The following is a 16,666-nucleotide window of genomic DNA, read 5'->3' on the forward strand; positions in this document are numbered from 1 at the left end:
TCTGCACAAAGGCCTAGGTCTCGCTGTGTAGTTGTCTTCTCTCTTTTTGTATTTTATAGATAAGTATATTCTATGTTAATAATCATAAGTATTCCAGGCCCCACTTACAAGCTTTGCTTTTAAGGGGTCCTAAAACGGGCCTAAAACCAATTCGTCTATATGTTATAATCTAATTGATGTGTGTTTATGTACTAATTTACGTTGTATGTATATCTATTTCGATTATGATGTGATGTTTTTGGTTTTAGATAAATAAACTTGAACTTGTTTGTAATTATCCATACTCTGCCATAGCCCCACTAAATCATCAAAGTGAAAGTTATAAGATATTAATTATTATTAATTAGTAATAAATTTGCAATGGTGTAAAACCTAACACAGTAAAAACGATGTTTAAAACTGTTATACAACGCTGTTTGCTATGTGAGTATTATAACTCGTGTTTAAAATCTTAAACAATAAAGTTTATTTTTTTCATATTTAATTCTTTATAAGCAAGGTTGTTTAAAATATTAAAGGACTACTGCATGTGTGGAAAACGAAGTTGTATAAGATTTTAATAAGCGTTTTTACCGTGCCTACTATCATTTTAAAACAGCGTTTTGATTCTAATCGTAATTCATTTTATTTCACATATTGTAATTATTTCATGTATTTCTAATCTATTTGATTTAATTTTTCCCATGTTTTCTATTCAAATGTAATACTTAGCAGAATATTTTTTTTCTAAATGTAATTAGTTGCATGAGATATGTATGTAGTCATTACGACAAAAATAAAACTACCATGTTTATCAAGTTTTACTATGTATTTTGGCAAGCTATGAATTCGATAGTGATGTTTTGTTTCAATCTGCTAGACTGTGCGATGTTTTTCATACTTTAATGACGAGTGAGTGTTTGCCTGTATTTAAATGACATTATAAGAGACTGCCACAAACTTATCAAATGTCAGCAAGACCTGTTTTGTCGCGTCATACCTATAAAGATCATAATTATAGACGAATAAAATATCATTTTAAAATTAACTTAATTTTATTCATCTTTGCAAAATATAAACAAAAGCATGTGCTGGAGCTTCAATTTCTGATTATAACAAAGCTACCATCACGACTTAGGAGTAAATTGAATACATACACTCCGAAAGTGTAGCCAAGATTTCGAAGGACTTACGCAATATACAATTTAACATGTTATCCATTTTATTGTTAAACCCATTGTACATATTTGTAATCTGTCCTTTTTATCTGGTAAGGTTCCTATGAATTTCAAAGTAGGAAAAATTATACCCATATTTAAGAAAGGGGATCCCCATATATTTTCTAACTATCGCCCTATAACTTTGCTCCCTTGTTTTTCTAAAATATTAGAAAAATGGATTTACAATAGGGTTTTTAATCATATAAATAAATATAATCTCCTTGATGACTCTCAGTACGGTTTTAGAAAACAATACTCCTGTGCACATGCTTTAATTGACCTTCATGATTACATCCAAAATAAATTAACAAACAAAGTTCATACATTAGGCTTATTTCTTGATCTATCTAAAGCGTTTGATGTCATCAACCATGATATTCTCCTCTGTAAATTACAGTTTTTTGGTATACGTGGTGTACAGTGGTTTAAGAATTATTTGAGTAATCGTTTCCATTTCACATGTTATAATAATTTTGTTTCCAAAATATGAAGAGGATCCAGTGTGGAGTCCCACAGGGCTCTTTACTGGGTCCTCTCCTTTTCTTGATCTATATAAATAATCTGAGCTCTTCTTCTTGATACCGTGGACCATGAGCTGCTTTTAAAGAAATTAACTTGCATTGGTTGTAGTAAGAGGACTATCACTTGGTTCAAATCATATTTATTTGATCGACAACAAGTGACACAATTTAAAGGAGCCAAATCGCACCCTTCAATCGTCAAATTAGGCGTGCCACAAGGGTCAATTCTAGGTCCCCTTTTATTTTCAATATATGTTAATAGTTTACCTGAATGTATTCATGAAGGTATTATAGATATGTACGCTGACGACACGACACTTACCGTCAGTGCGAATGATGCGACAGTTTTGGAAGAAAAATTAACTGTTGCATTAAACAAGGTCATGGCATGGATTAAAGATAATCAGCTCGTCCTCAACACTGAAAAAACTTGTGTCATGATAATAGGTTCTCGTGCTAATCTCAGGAAAATAGATTCTTTCACGATTTTGTTAAACGGTGATTTGATAAATAGAGTTCAATTCACCAAATGCTTAGGAGTTTTGATAGATGAAGAACTGAAATGGTCAAAACAAATAGAAAATGTATGTAAACTTACTCAGAAAAGCATTGGCATAATAAAGAGAGCGAAAAGTTCTTTGCCTGTGCAGTCCTTAAAGTTGCTTTATAACAGTTTAGTGTTGCCAAGATTTGATTACTGTTCTGCTGTATGGTCGAATAGATTTCAATCCCATACAATTAAGCTGCAAAAAATTCAGAAGAGGGCTGCAAGAATTATATTGAACAAGACATACGACACACCGTCGGCTGATTTGTTCACAAGTCTTAAATGGATGACACTAGACAAACGATTTGAGCTCAGTCGCGTTTTGATGATATTTAAATGTGTCCACAGTTTAGCACCTTCTTACCTTCAGGTAAACTTAACCAATCCAAATGATGTACATGAACATCATACCAGACAGAGAGACAGTGGCTATTTACGCGTGCCCAAGTTTCGCACTGATTGTTATAAGTGTAGTCCAATCGTATCTTCAATATTTAAATGGAATAAGCTTGATAATTCAATTAGAACATCTCCTTCTGTCATTTCATTTAAGAGAATGTTTAAAAGAACTTGTAATTTATAAATAACTTGCGGAACATCCACTGTTGTGCTTATTTTGTGTTAGCATGACCTTGATGATTTGGTGTATATTATCAGTATTTTCAAGATGTCCTTCTTAATTAATTTGATTTATTGATATTTTATTATACGTCAAACGAGTGCCCGTCTGCGTTTTGTTTGCTGCTAAGTTTGTTAATGTTTCGTTTTACATTCAAATCCTAATGTGAATCTTAATGATGTAACATTCTGTACATACGTTATGCATTTTGTAAATATGTTTATTGTTATTCAGGGCCTCATGGAAGACCACTCCTTATTGGTGAATGGGCTACCCTGTCAAAATATCAGAAATAAATAAATAAATAAAATAAAAATCCTTTTTTCGTTTTATACTGTTTGCCGACGATACCAACTTAATTGCATGTCATAAAGATTTCAATAAATTAATATTACAGGTAAATAGAGAATTAGAAAATGTTATACAATGGTTTGATGCTAATGAATTAATTATAAACAATGACAAAACGTGTGTATTATATTTTAATAGAAAATCCCACCCATATAATTGTAATAATATTAGAATACTTATAAACCATGTTAATTTGAATGTGTGCACTTAAGTTAAATTTTTATGAATAATTCTTGATGATACTCTATCTTTCCAGGACCATCGACAATATATTGCAAACAAAATATCTAAAAACATTGGTATCCTCCGTAAATTACGTGTATCCCTACCTCAAAATGTATTATTTATGTTGTATAACTGTTTAATTTTACCATACTTATTTTGTACCATTACCTGGGCAGCAGTGGGGAAAACTAAATTAGAATCTTTATACAAACTGCAAAAGAAAGCCCTTAGAATATGTACAAATTCTCATTTTCAAGCTCACTCTCGTCCTATATTTTTAGGTTACAAACACTTACGATTTATGATATATATATACATTCCAAATTGCCATAATGATGTTTAATGTTAATGATAGTATTGCACCTAAAATAATTTGTCAAATGTTTACTCTTAATAAATCTATCCATTCCCATAATACCCGCTCATGTATAAAATACCATTACCCAAAGGTTTCGTCTCAGTCCTTATTCAACTCCTTTAGACACAATTACGGTCCCCGTATTTGGAACAATTTACCTAATAATTTTATTGAAGAAACATCTCGTTTCTTCCTATTCCTTGTAACTCTATTTTAAGTACCTATGTATCATGCGTGTCATGGTGTGTGTGTGTGTGTGTGTGTGAGTTTGTATTATATCGTAACATGTGTTTCTCTTCCCTGTTTTGGGGACTGACTTACAAGTTTTTTTTAACTTTCATATTAGTCTCCAATTTCATTCATTAGATTAAATCTCGATTGTTGCATGTTACTTTGTATATATTTTATGATTTTATGATTGAAATAAAATTGAATTGAATTGAATTGTGTGAATTTTAAACCCCCGATGATGTCAAAAATAGATATGACTAAAATCCCAATGAGTGTCATTCAAAGTTTGAATGCGTGAGATTGGTGTACATCTTCAGAAATCTAGATGAGGGAGTGGTAAAAATTTAAGGGGCTGTGGCCCCTCTCCGTGTTACAGTTACTTCCATAAAGACCCTGCCGATGTATGTGTTTATACCTCGGTCACATTTGCTCTACGGCGAGTCGAAAACAGCCGTTTTAACATTTTTTGTACCAGCTACACCCGCAGCTACATATAGGTGGTTTGAATAAAAATGAATAAAACGGCTGTTTTCGACTCGCCGTACGGCCGCCGTAGAGCAATGTGTCCGAGGTATTAAGGAGAAATAAGTTAACACTGCTAGTCTTGTAGTTGTTTTTTTAAGAAAATAAATAATTCATCTTAAAAGATAATTGATGTTTTGAATTAGGAAAACTATACGGAATGGGTTTAGGGTTAGGGTTAGTTAATCTACGTAATAGCTTTATACCACATAATTATCCAAATCCATCTACTCTCAATATAGTGTAATTCCGCGATTAGTATAGTTTTCGTCTTATTTTTTATTTATTTTTTTCTTAGTCAAATTGAAAATTAGTCCACAAAGATCTTTCATCTGGCCGTAGGTCAACAGACTGATTAATGTTAGTTAAAGTGGATATAGCTAAATAGAAATTAGATAAACAGAAACAGAAACCCCCGAAATTAGTGTTCTGAGTCTGCTTCTTTATTCATCATGGCTGCCATATTCTGTAACAGGTTTGTTTCTTTTATCCCCTCATCTCCCCCCCCCCCCTCTCGTTCTCATCTGATTTTTGGCTTTCTGTCCTCCTTCACTACCTCTTAACTCTCTCTTTCTTTCCCTCTTTTCAATATTTTCTTTCATTCTCTCTTTATATCTCTATCCCTCTCCAATACCCTGGTTTAAGCAATGTATTAGTTTTTCTATCGTTGAAGAAAAATAAAAACATGATGAGCAAGTTGCGAGCGAGTGAAGGGTCGAGCACAAAATTTGAACTTTTGGATACAAACGTCTTATATGTGATAGGTTTCAATGACATAGTATATTTTAAAAATGATATCATGTTTTACCTTTTTTATTTTTCTCTCCCATTCCTTTCCCCTAGCATTTCAAGCATCGAAATGTAACATGAAAAGATTTTGTCCCCAATTAAAAGACAAAGCTATAATGCTACACTGTAAAAACTGTGGTGTTAAAACTGACACCAATTAGTGTTAATAGAGGACCACACCCTGAGGTGTTAAAATAACACCCTATAGATTGAACATAACACCAAAGAGTGTAAATGTAACAACCATAGGTGTTGTAATAACACCTATAGGTGTAAAACTAACACCACCAATTTAACACCGGTGTAAAATAACTGGTGTGGTCCATGTACACCGGTTAACGGTTAACAAGCAGAATTTGATAGTATTCTCAAGCCTGAAAAGTTTTTTTTCCCATTCTCCCTCTGCTCTCCTTTTCTTCATTTTTTCCTTCCCTTGACCTGTACTTTTTCCTATCTACCTTCCTGGCCTTCCTTCCTTCTTTCCTCCCATCATTACTTCCTTCTTTCCACCTCCCTTCATTCTTAGTTATTTCTTTCCTCCCATCATTACTTCCTTCTTTCCACCTCCCTTCCTTCTTAGTTATTTCTTTCCTTCTTTCTTTCTTCCTTCTCCCACCTTTCCTTCCTTCCTTCCTTCCATCCTCCCTTCGCGGGCGTTCCTTTCATTCCACCCTTCCTTCCTTCTTTTTTCTTTCTTTCTTTGTTTTTTCTTTCATTCAAGGCTTTCCTTTCAAAATTCTTCCGTCCTATTTTTCTTCGTTCCTTCTTTCATACCTCCCTTGTTTGCTTGCTTCCTTCCTCCCTTCCTTCATTCCTTCCTCTTCTTTTATTTATTTTTCTTTCTTTGTTTATTCCTTCTTTCCTTTCTTCTTCCGTCCTATTTTTCTTCGTTCCTTCTTTCATCCCTCCCTTGCTTGCTTGCTTCCTCCCTTCCTTCCGTCCTTCATTCCTTCCTCTTCTTTTATTTTTTCTTTCTTTCTTTGTTTATTCCTTCTTTCCTTTCTTTCTTCCGTCCTCTTTTCTTCGTTCCTTCCTTCCTCCCTCCCTTGCTTCTTTCCCCTTCCTTCCTTCGTTAGTTCGTTCCTTCTTTCTTTCCTCCCTTCTTTCCTTCCTCCCTTCCTTTCTTAATCCTCCCTTCCTTCCTTCCTTCCTCCCTCCCCCTCCCTTCCTTCCTTCCTTCCTGGCTTCCTTCGCATGATCCTTCCTCCCTCAATTTCTTCCTTCTTTTTTTTTCTATTTGCTGTCCATCATTTTGTCGAAAGCTGAGAGTTGCTTTCATATTAATTTATTCATACAGGGTAGCAGTTACAGAACTATATTTTACAACGACCGTGTTCCTATATATCATACAATTATAATGAATATAATTTGATTAGTAATATTTACATGATCAGTAGCACAATTATATAGTTATATTATAGGCTTATACACAATAAGCCAGAAGAATCGAAAAAAAAACATATCTCTTAAGATCTATATAAGCAATGAATCTATTTATTTCGTAAAAATAGTTTAAAAAATGATAAAAAAATAAAACTAATATCAATTAAACTCTCGCATGTAATATTCAGCATTCAATACATCATACACAGGTAAATACAAAGTAAACTTAATATTTTCATAAATGAAAATTGTCGTATTTTTTCCCTGAAAAGTAGGCCTAATAAAAATTTGCATTCAATATACCCCCCCCCCCCAGGGGGGGGGGGGAAGTACTCACGAAATAAGGCATACGGGGAAGTGCCGCTGCATGGAATGGGTCGCTTTTTTAAAGAAATCCCTAAACATGGAGTTTGGTTTTATTCTGGAAAATCCCTTAACATGGCCCAAATTGTTAGATACTGGCCTTAAATATGGGTCCATGGCCCCAATTGTTAGATATACTGGCATTAAACATGGATCCATATTCTCCTCCAAATTTGGGTGACAACCTCTTTTTTTTTTTTGCTTCTCAAATTGTAATAATTATTGATTATTATATTTTTTTAACCTCTAAATAATTAGATCTATTCTGAATTCAGTACATCATACTACAACAGAGGTATAAGTATATAGAAACTTAATATTTTCATAAATTTTACATTGTCGTACGTTTTTCCACAAAATAAATGATATTACCTAATAAATAGGCCTAAATGATTGTATTTTGTATTGCCGCAAACAACAATACAAAAAAACTCAATTATGCCCACAGAGATACGATCTTACGTATACGTAAGCTCCCGAAGGGAGCTAGAGAGGGAACTCTTTCCGCGCGTTTTTATTTCCCATAGGTTTTGTACATAGCCAACATGGCTGCCGGCGGACAATTTGAAGGATGATTTTGGAGGGTCAATGTTTTATTCATGAGAATGACGTCAAAATACGCATAATGCACTTGTATGATTGGATTAAACGCTAATGTTTTATTCATGTACTCATGCATTAAACATTTTTTTCCGTCCCACAATTCCCTACGATATCTGTGCGAAGTGTCGTTCTTTTGGACTCTGCGAATTTGAAGTTTCTGAAACGAAATAGTTAGACTAATTATCTGTTTATAGAATTGATGTTCGAAATCATGGTTTCTGAGTGAACTTCATTGGAGCGGAACATCTTGGAGGGAACATCAATACTATTCTAATGACATTCCATAGGAATAAAAGTAAGTTACGCTCATTTTCATGTTTTGATCTCACTTACAAATTGTAATGTGTTTGCCGGGGTTCGGGGCTCATCCTGTATTACGCACTATGTAAACCTCAATTTCAATATTTCTTTTGCCTGACTTCCAAATAAGTGTGATCATTGAGTTTCTCAAAAATACTATATCTACTCTAGGACTAACTTTAGGGGTCTATACTATAGTTTGTCGTAGATCTAGACATTCATCGGAATGCTTCATGTAGGTCCAAAGTAAACCTTTATTTCAGTTTTATTGTGATTAGACAATTATCAGGGGTAGATGTGGACTTGTTTCCGACCTCCTGTTTTTTAGTAACGACAAACTGTCGATTTTAGGCCAATTCAAATTTAGGTCAATGTAGATTGTAGGGATATGGTCAGAGCGGGATCCGGCCTTTGATATCGCCGGTGCTAGCCGGCTAGCGAGATTGTCGATGTAGTCATGGGGTATGAAAATAGCGGGGACGGACTAGGCCCAAACTTCAAGCTTGAAAGTTGAAGTTTAGGCCTAGTCCGTCCCCTCTATTTCATCTTCATATGAATAAGTATAATTCTCAGCAGGTTCTTTTATTCAGGAACGCTTTACTTCAGAATAATCAGTGTTGAAATACGATTGACTTAGCATTAATGTCTGTTATGTTAAAGGGGAATCCAACCCAAATAAAAACTTGTTTTTAAAGGAAAAAGAAAAATGAGACAAGCTGATAGGTAAAAGTTTGAACAATATCGAACAAACAATAAGAAAGTTATGATTTTTCAAAAGTTGTAAATATTGATAATCACTATACCCATGGAGAATTCAAATTGGCCGCATGTATGATGGCATAGTGATGTAAGGCAAGGACTGCTCTTCCATGTACTCCAATACATAAACTGGCTAAAATATCATTATTTTCAAAAGTTTTACTTCAAACTGTAATTTTCTTTCATGGGGACATAAAACAATATGCTACCTGTGTCATATTTAGATTACTGCTCCAGGGGAATGGGTACTTAGGAGAAAACCACAAATCCCTTATAATTAAGTACATGGCCTATGAGAAAGTTGTCCTTGCCCCTTGTCATAATTTTCTTACTCAGTTGCCAATTTGAAATCTACATAGTATTAAGGATCTCGATTTGAAAACAGCCATAACTTTCTTATTGCTTATTCGATTTCTTTCAAGCTTTCACCATTTTTTTTTATTCATTTTTCTTCTTTCTAATACAACATTTTATGGCCAAGGCTGGATTTCCCTTTAAGTGTTACTTGTCTTAGTCTTAGATTTGAATGAAATGGCGTAGCCTACCCTAGACCTAAATCAAGTCTATTTGAACAGGATACCCTGGGCCCGGCCTGGGGTGGTAATTTGAAAACGTTCTTAGTGTTTACTTCATTCAAATGTGATGTGATTCTTAAGTTATACAGGCCCAGCATAGACCAGATTCAGCTATATACAGATGTAGAAATATGTGGTTGGAATCATTTTACTTTTATAAACAGAGTGAGGTAGGCCTATGCCTCTATGTGATAGAGAATGAAGTTTCGGGTCCAGATAACTTTTTTGTTCTAGTTTGGAATATTCATTCATAGACCTGGGATATGGGCAGCTGGAAATTTCAAAAATATTGTTTAAGAAGAGTAATTTTATTATCTCTAAAACTCTCAAATTTAAATTGTCAATTGCAGATCCAATGGGACCAAGTTCTTAGCAGTTCACACCTAGTCAGAAGTACAAAATTGAGAACCATGCCGATCAGCAAGTGTTAGTTACAATCTAATGAGGAACAGGATATCTGAATGGAAAAATTGCAAGGTATGCTTACTGTTTTGATAATATACAGGCTGTATCTAAGCTCATCACCCCCCCCCCCAAAAAAAAAAAAAAATAAATAAAAAATAAATAAATGAATATTTCCCCTTTTTTGGGAGGGGGTGGGCTATGGCCAATTGTGCTGAAACATGATGCGATATCATGTAATGTTAAAGTTCCATTGTGAGTTAATATTTGTTTGAATTCAGATTCACCAGTATTTCAATTTCTAAAACTGCATACTAATTATCCATATCTCCTGTTTATACATGCATTTGCATAAAAAACTCAAGATATTAACAGTTATCACAAAATTCTGATAAATATTTGAATTAATTTGCACTCTTTATTTTCAAAACATACTGTAGATAGTTATATTGATATATGAATTTATCTGGATGTGGGACGAAAGTGACTGCATGTGCTAAACTTGTTTTATCACTGAAGATATAAAATAGAGTTTACATCTTTTTTTTACTAAACTGGACTAGATGAGTAAAAATAATTTACAGCTTATTATGTTCTTTTCTCTTTTTTACCATGCAGGTTTCCCACTTACTAAGCTGTTTAAGTACTGGTATCACAACATAAGTGCCAAGAAGAGATATGAAACGGTCTCAAATTTTTTGCTGGTGCCCCCCCGATGCCGTGACCCACGGTACGCCACTGCAAGTCTTCATAAATTATGTAGGGTTATTAAGTTGCATTTATTGTTATCTTCATTTAAAAAAAATGTGAAATGGGCTACCACTGCAATAATATATAAATAGACTATATTTCAAAAATAGATTGAATTCTAACCACAGTGACAGTAGACAAATCAAATTTTGTTAATGATTCGCTGATGTATTGATTGGGGAAGGCACTCTTTAGGATTCTGGCATTGTGTCCCACCCCCCCCCCCCTTATGAGGAGTGCTCTCACATCAGTAGACTATTTCTTGTCAGCAAATTTGAAAGGAATTTACCAATTTTTTTGAGTGACAAACTTTTGTGGAAGAAAATAAACGAATATCAAAGGTTTTTATGCTCTTTTATGGAATATTAACTATAGGCTCATCGAGATCCTTTGAATGAAATTTTAACAAACATTGTACAATGTAGAAAAATGTACTTAATCCTATTTTTGTACATTTATATACCCACTCCATACTACTCTTACCCAGTAACAGCCCTTTATAGCTATGCATTGCCTTCATTTTTTTAAATACAATTTAATGCTTGGTAGATGCTAATTATTATTTTTATGTTAATGTCAATGTTTTAGAAAATGGATTCCTTAATAAACATGTTAATTTTGAATTGAATTTTTTTATCTTGGTAATTTTCATTTATCAATTAATTGTGATGATGTATTGCTTCTGAGCTGTTATGCACAAATGGCACAAGATGTTGCACTGTACTGAAATGTGATGATGCCACTGTTACATGAGATCAAACAGCAGTCAATTAAAATATTATTTAAGAAAAATAAGGATAAGAGTGGGAAAGAAAGTAAAATGACAGGAGAATTATTTGCTTGTATGCATATAGTTATGTCAGTTTCTGAGAGAGAGACATACAGAAAGAGAGAGAGATGGGGGGGTGAAAGTTCAGTTTGTTTTGAAAGAAGCAATTATAAGACCTTACTGTTCATGACGGGTAACAGGGGAGTGTTTCATCAACATTTTCATCCGACAAGTTGTCAGGGGACCGTTTCATCAACATTTTTGTCTGACAAGTTGTCAGATCTGACATCTTTCCTTGATTCTGATTGGCTGAGAGGCACTGTTACTATAGTAACTGTCGGATAAAATGGGACTTGTCGGATAAAACGTCCGACAAGTCCTTCATGAAACGCCCCCCGGATCTGACATCTTTCTCTGATGTTGATTGGCTGAGAGGTACTGTTACTATGGTAACTGTCGGATAAAATGGGACTTGTCGGATAAAACGTCCGACAAGTCCTTTCATGAAACGCTCCCGGGGGGGGGGGGGGGCTAATTATTTCTCCAAATTTTTGAAACCTGCATATAAAATGTATTTTTTCTTTCCAAATGAAAATTACACCAGATTCATTTTCAGTTGAAAATAAAAAAGAAATAGCCTACGATCGGTTTGCTCTCTTGCCTATTTAATTTTGAGAACCCCCTCCCCCCTAAAATATAGTATATACCTAGGTCATGATTATTGATGTTTGACATAGAAGTCGCCATTTAAAATTAAGTGCTCCGAGGACTGCTATTCATAATAGGACTTATATTGGAGACTACAATTATGGAAAAGAATTTGATTTGTTATTATCTTTGTTTATATTATGAAAAGAGGTTCATTTCGTTTTCTGCAATAAAAAGAAAAAAGGGCTCCAGAAACTTAAAGAGATGTCATCGTATATGGCAACATTTTCTTTGGGAACCTCCTCTGTAATATTTTTTAGCAAAGATCCTGGCCATTTGCAGCTAAAACAAAGCAAAGATGCAGTAATAATCGTAACAAGCAATAACAAATAGATCATTAAAATAGATGAATAATAAAACTCTGAGGAGGAAAAAAACGAATGATCTGACACGATGTAATCACTGACAGACACCATAAACGATATTAATCAGGTCGCGCATTATGCTAATTAGTGACAAAATACTAATTTACATATTTTTACGCTATGCGCGAAGGACGTTCCGTGACCACGCCTTCATTTCGCTGGTGTACCAAAACAGTGGCGGTGTCCATTGGCTTGTATACGAAAAATGGGAGCAGTGTGCACTTTTGACCCTCCAAAATTTTCTTCAATTCTGACCGGATGCAGAAGCGGAGTTTCACCCCCCTGATTATGCCACATAATGTCGCCATCTGCTGTTTTATTTGAGTGCAATGTTTGATGACGTCTGCCTGTACTGTCACTTTCTTCGTCAAGATTTGTGCTGACGGATCATATTTTCAATCTAATTTCTTTTTATCCCCAGCTTTCAATGCAGTTGAAAAGAAACGTGAGTACCCTTGATATTTGAAATATATGATTAAAGAGGAGCCTCCATTTTTAGCTGTGAATGTGTGGATATTAATGTTAGGTCTGATATTCAGTCCCATCCGTATGTTTCTATGTTAGGTCTAAGTTAGATCGACATGATCGAGGTCCACTCAAGAGTCAAGGGCACTCACATGTATTGCGAGGTTAGTATATATACTAACCTCGCACAACCAACGTGTTTACACGATGCATTTTAGAGTTGTCGTTAACATCGGTTCATAACGTGAATTATTTTAGCCGAAGCCAATTCCGCTACTCTCCAGGGCTTTTTCTGGTGAAAACTAAAGCATTCCATTTTCAATTTTTAACCACTCTGGGGCTACACCGCTATTCCAACGCGTGTTGGAAAAGTCGACGCCAGACGGGTACGTTTTGGCCTTGAATTTCCAGCAAATTCATATAAATTACGGCCTAAATTTAGGTCTAACTTATTCATTATATACTAATTTCTTAATTATAATGTAAAATGGTTACTCACGGGTTCTTTTCTTTCCAAATTTTGTGTTTTCATCGCCTCTTCTGGCCAACTCTTGCGATGGCTGTTGTCGCCATAGGATCCTGTACATGCAAATCCAGGGCGAGTTGTCACATGACGCTCGCGAGTCTCTAGGGGTAATGGCCTTTAATCAAGACGTTCTTTTTGCTATAATTTTATAATGACGCTTAAATATCGAAATCAATGTAGACGAGTCTGTGCAGGGGCATAGCACATGTCGCGTGTGGAAGATAATAGTTACGTAATGTAAGTCCCGAGCACTAGCGTACCTAGGGGGGCAGTCTGCCCCCCCCCCCCGATGAGTCACAAACCCATGCAAATTACGTATCTCTGCCCCCCCCCCTGACGAGCTTGAAGACCTTTTTTTTTTTTTTTTTTTTTTGCTTGTCAAATTTTTTGGCGGCCGATTTTGCCCCCCTGTGGAAAATCCTAGGTACGCCACTGCCCGCACTACATGCATGTTGGTAGCACTGGGACCTCTGGATATTAACTAATCCAATTTAATTACAGATGGCAGATTTTTTTTATTATCTGAGTAGATCCCCCCCCCCCCCGGATTATTTGTTCTCACATGACTTTCCTTCCATTTTACATTTCCTTTCGTTCTTTCTTTCTTTCATTTTTTCTTTCTTTCTTTCTTCCTTCCTTTGCTCTTATCATGTTTTTTTTCAGGTGAAATCCACTCAGGGGATGGCCAGCCATGCCCCCATCTGTTTACGCCTCTGAGATGTAGGCTATACTCATGATCTTAATCTTCGATTTTCCAAAGTAGGGGGGTGCATTTTCTCAAGTAAAATTTGACAACCCCCCAAAAAAAGGTTATCACAGAAAAATTGTCATTTTGTCTCGCGTAAGATTTGACAAGTAAAACAAAAAAGATGGTTACTAAAAATAAAAGACTGTCATTTTGTCCGTGTAATATTTGGCAAGCCTCCCCCCCCCCCCAAGGTTAACATATCGGAGGCGCGATAGCTCAGTCGGTAGAGCGGGGGTTTCGGATTCCGGTGACCCAGGTTCGATTACCAAGTGGTGCGCTAGTGCCCTTTGGTAAGGCATTTATCCTCATTACCAGGTCCCTCGGAGAGGACCTTAAGCCGTCGGTCCACTGGTTGCTTGCTCACAGGCATTCGTGCTTGTTTAGCAGTCAGGTAAAAAATATCGATATAACATAACATTAAAAAAAAGTGAAGGTCATTTTGTCCTGCGTGAAATTTTAAAAGTAATAAAAAGATGGTCACTAAAATTGAAGTTCATTTTGTTTGTGAAATATTTGGCAAGCCCCCCCCCCCCCCAAAAAAAAGGTTTTAACTAAAAATGATTGAAGGCCATTTGTTCCTCTTAAAATTTGTCAAGTATAAAAAAAAATCACTAAAAAATGAAGGTCATTTGTCCCACGTAAAATTTGACAAGCCCCCCCCTAAAAAAAAAAAAATGAAAGGTAACTGATAATGATTGAAGATCATTTTTTTCTTGCGTAAAATTTTACAAAAAAAGTGTGTCACTATTTGGCGAGCCCCCTACCCCCCCCCCCAAAAAAAAAGGTTTAACTAATAATGATTGAAGGTCATTTTGTCTCTCGTAAAATTTGACAAATAAAAAAAAGTTGTCACTAAAAAAAGAAGGTCATCTTGCCGCACGTTATATTTGGCAAGCCCCCACCCCCCCCCTAAAAAAGTTTGTCATTAAATATCGAAAGTCATGTTGTTCAAAGTAAAATAAATTTGAGAAGCAAAAAAGAAAAGGACAAAAAAGAGCAAAGAATATGAACAAAATATCCCCATTACAAATATTGCTGTGATTCTCATAAGGAGGTGGGGGGGGGACATAACTTTGTACGAACGACATATTTTTTTTTACATCCAAAATATTGACTATGAATCTCAAAAGGTGGAACGGGCCAGAAATGCTCAACCACCCCCCCCCCCCCCCCCCCGATCTGCCACTGATTCCAATCGATAATGACTTTTCCCTGCAATACTGATGCTTGAAATCAAGATACTGAAGATTGATATATTGTAATATAAATTATGAACGTCTGACAAAAAGATAACCAACCGATCACCTGACCGATCAGCTGACCAGTACGTGAATCACATCGGAGTTGATCAGTCCCCACAGCGTTTGGAACGCTCACCAAGAATTCAAGAAAAAAAAAAACTTTTAACCATTGTAATAGATTATTTAAGATGTTAAGAACTAATTTATACCAAAATTTTTACCATCCAATTTGTATTAAGGCGTACATTTGCCAAAGTCCTTGTGTGCAAATAGAAACGGCAATGTCTAACCGGTTTTATCACTTATGTCGCCTATGAGGTCCATACATGTAATGTTGGACCTCATTGGTACTAGGAGTGTTTTTAACATATTTTTAAATTTATTAAAATAAAAAGGACACAAAAAAGAGCAAAATCGCTTACCTCGGCCTGGAAAGTGGCTTCGCATGTTTCTTCCACGGAAATAAAAGGAATGTCGTTGTTGGCGCTAATACAGTTCACAACCTTAATTCAGCTTGTCGGTATTTTAAAAACTAGATTCTTGATTCATTGTATGCGCAATTCCAATGATTTTTGATAAAATACACCCATGGCTCATATCATCTCGCGTGCGAAGGAATATCATTCATAATAACGCGACACATCCATATACTACTGGGCTTTCGCCCACTTAAAACATCACACATAATTAGGGATTTCACATTCTGCTATGACACTTACCCAATCATTTAGATCCTTCCGTGACTTCTCCTTGAAGTTTCTTCTAAAAATTTTCTTGATCTTTAGTGAAGATTTCACGGAGATAAAATTTGGTCAGCACCGATATCAATTTTCGTCTAAAGAGGGCGCGCGATTTATATTCATATCAAAGACACAACAAGGAAAAGACTAGGCACCTACACTATTTTACACGCAAATTGACGCAGGTCATTACGCAAAGTCCGTGAAGTGTCCAATCTTTTCATTGTAAAGACTTTGGTATACCGTATTATTGATGTTCGTTAAAGCCTCAGGGACTCGATTTTAAGGCGCGCGAGAGCGATCGCGCGCTACATGCGCTCCTTAATCCATTTTTGGTAGCGCGATTAATAGCGCGCCTCGCGATAGCTAACCTGCGCGAAAATGCCTAAAGTCGCCCTCGAAATCACCCAAAATCATGCTTTCGGGGGCGACATAAAATCTGAATGTCGCCCCCGAAATTATTGCCGAGTGATAACAACTCAACGGCCCACTAGTGCCATATGCTCGAGCTCCGCTTACCATTTAAAAACCATCCAAAATCCACACTCAAAATCACGAATAAGCCTTAAAAGTAGCGAGTAGCGCAGTTTCAAATTCCGAAGTTGCG

General features: G+C 35.6%; 1 long non-coding RNA gene across 1 annotated transcript; it reads left to right on the top strand.

Moving 5' to 3' along the window:
* Positions 1-7,562: 7,562 nt before the first annotated feature.
* Positions 7,563-10,987, top strand: LOC135154421 (uncharacterized). Its single transcript, XR_010293814.1, has 3 exons — positions 7,563-8,006; positions 9,696-9,822; positions 10,366-10,987. It is a non-coding gene; the product is annotated as an uncharacterized LOC135154421 (long non-coding RNA).
* Positions 10,988-16,666: the final 5,679 nt, after the last annotated feature.

This window comes from Lytechinus pictus, chromosome 6 (assembly GCF_037042905.1).
Source record: "Lytechinus pictus isolate F3 Inbred chromosome 6, Lp3.0, whole genome shotgun sequence".
In the NCBI taxonomy this organism is placed as follows: domain Eukaryota; kingdom Metazoa; phylum Echinodermata; class Echinoidea; order Temnopleuroida; family Toxopneustidae; genus Lytechinus; species Lytechinus pictus.